Source organism: Micropterus dolomieu, linkage group LG18 (genome assembly GCF_021292245.1).
Source record: "Micropterus dolomieu isolate WLL.071019.BEF.003 ecotype Adirondacks linkage group LG18, ASM2129224v1, whole genome shotgun sequence".
NCBI classification, from domain to species: domain Eukaryota; kingdom Metazoa; phylum Chordata; class Actinopteri; order Centrarchiformes; family Centrarchidae; genus Micropterus; species Micropterus dolomieu.
In genome coordinates, this window is record NC_060167.1 from 2,625,036 (window position 1) to 2,627,422 (window position 2,387).

The following is a 2,387-nucleotide window of genomic DNA, read 5'->3' on the forward strand; positions in this document are numbered from 1 at the left end:
CTGTACTGGCAGTATTACTTACCCATGACAGTAACTAATATGCGAGTATCAGCTGTTATCATACAGTCGATGGTCCTATCACGCACTGCACATGATAACTCCCACTACGTTTTATATGGCCTCATTTGGCTGACAATGAAATTTATCCCATTTTATGAGGTTGCAAACGTATATTGAACAGATTCATAGTGCATTAATGGTTAAACATGTCTTCTATAAAACTCAGTGTTTCCCACACATTCATTTTTATTGGGGCGGCCCGCCACATCATATTAATCTCAAGACAGAAGAAAAAATGGTGTCTGACCTCAGAGTCTCCAGTCTACAGTGAGGACTCCCAAGAAAATCAGACAGCAGCTTCACTCCTGAATCCTGCAGCTCGTTTCCACTCAGCTCCAGCTCTCTCAGATGGGAGGGGTTGGACTTCAGAGCTGAGGCCAGAGAAGCACAGCTGATCTCTGACAAGCTCCACAATCTGAATAAAGAAAAATTCATGCAGATTTTTTTTCATTTAATATTAATTAGTTAATTAGTAACTCTAAAATGAGTAGAGGGACTTTGTCATTGTGTTCTTGTGGATCATCATAATGTCAGCCTTCTACAGACATCATTCAGGTCACCAAAACATTCATCATTCATACACCTACTCATGTCAACACAGATTAATAACATGCTGCTAATCTCAGATAATTCTGTAATGATTATTAGATCAGATATTTTCGATTAAAAAATACTTTGGTTACATTCAGTCTTTTGTTTCCTCTTATTTTTTAATCAAATTCCAAAACATTCAATATCAAATAAATAATTAATCACCACTGTCATCTCTGGATTAAATGTGCATTGAGCAAAGTGAGATTATGTTCTCCTAATCCTAAATGTAATACAGTACCTATCTATCATGTTCTGAAAGGAAGCAGGGGTTCCCACAGTGTTAGTCCATTTTTATTATAAACTAAACTTTAAGTTAAACCAACTGTTTTATGAACCAAACAAAATTTGAAACTTCAGTTATGGATTTAAATTTGGTAGCTGTAAGATATACAAGACCAAACAGAGTCAGTGAACCGACCTCAGAGTCTCCAGTCTACAGTTTGGACTCCCCAGTCCAGCACACAGGAGCTCCACTCCTGAATCCTCCTGAATCAGGTCCAGCTCTCTCAGATGGGAAGGGTTGGACTTCAGAGCTGAGGCCACAACTTCATAATGAGTCTCTGAGAGTTCACAGCCAGAAAGCCTGTGAACATGTATAACAACAAAATACATGTAAATATCTGCCAAATTAATGTTGTGTAAACTTAATACGTCATATTTTTATGGCTACACATTTTGATTTAGACACATTTAAAAAATTCAGCCTTGATCCGGCAGAAGGTCTCTGTAGGCTGGAGTGTGTCCTTTTTGGACTTTGTGAAAAGCTGTCTATTACAAATTCTTAATGTGTTACATTTCATTCTGAATTTACAAGAAGGTAGAATTAAGTTGTTTTTTTCTTTCTTTGTTTAAAACATTGTTCAGTTTGTCCCGGCGCATAGGCTACACTATGTCTACATAAAGTATGTTCTTTGTTAATACCAGATGAAGTCAGCTGCACAAATAAGTGCAGTGCACACGTCACACACAGTTATTTCCTACTGTAATAATTTCCCACCATATTACTTACATTTTCGATATAAATCAGTAACAGAGGTGGCTCTCTTCCAGCTTTCTCGCTAACTCACTCTCCAAATCTGAGCAATGACTTATATTTTATGTTAGCTTATGCTTAACAACAGTCTGTATTTATTTTACAAAAAGCTTCAGCAAAATATTTCCATCTCCTCATGATATGATAGTAACAAGAGCTTGACTAAAAGTTTGCTCTGTGACTCTCTGTCTGTAATGAAGCTGTTCTTTCTTTCTCTGGTCACGTTAGCAAAGATCAGTGCACACAGTGTAGCAGAACAGACCGGCACTTTAACGCCAGTTAAAATGACAAACAGCACAGGCAGCTGGTCAGATCTGCTTTCAGTAATAAACGTTCATTCAGGGTTATACCCCCAGGATTCTCCAAGTTAAATTTAAGACTTTTTAAGACCACCTAGGATGAAATTTAATGCCAACTTTACTGCCATATAATGGAAATTTGTATGAATTTTAAGCCCCAGAAAATTATTATTTACAAAGTTACGTGAATTTAATAAAACATTTTATTATAATACATTAATATTTCATACACTACAGCTTTTTGGGGTGTTTTTGTACTCTGTTAACATAAAATGAATCAAGGACGTCACTTTGTGTTGAAAAGTTGAACATTTTAAACACTTCCTGCATTCTGGAGACATTTTCTGCACCAATTTATGGTAGAATTCTCTTTATTTATATAGTGAAACATAAAATTCAGG

At 36.2% G+C, this 2,387-nt stretch overlaps 2 protein-coding genes across 2 annotated transcripts in view; both read right to left on the reverse strand.

The window, feature by feature from the left end:
* LOC123956647 (nuclear factor 7, brain-like) overlaps positions 1-2,387 on the reverse strand; it is a 167,305-nt gene that overhangs the window by 101,398 nt on the left and 63,520 nt on the right. The window lies entirely within an intron of this gene.
* The window catches only part of LOC123956640 (NACHT, LRR and PYD domains-containing protein 14-like), a 36,610-nt gene that overhangs the window by 13,142 nt on the left and 21,081 nt on the right, over positions 1-2,387 (reverse strand). The gene's annotated exons all lie outside the window — the stretch shown is intronic.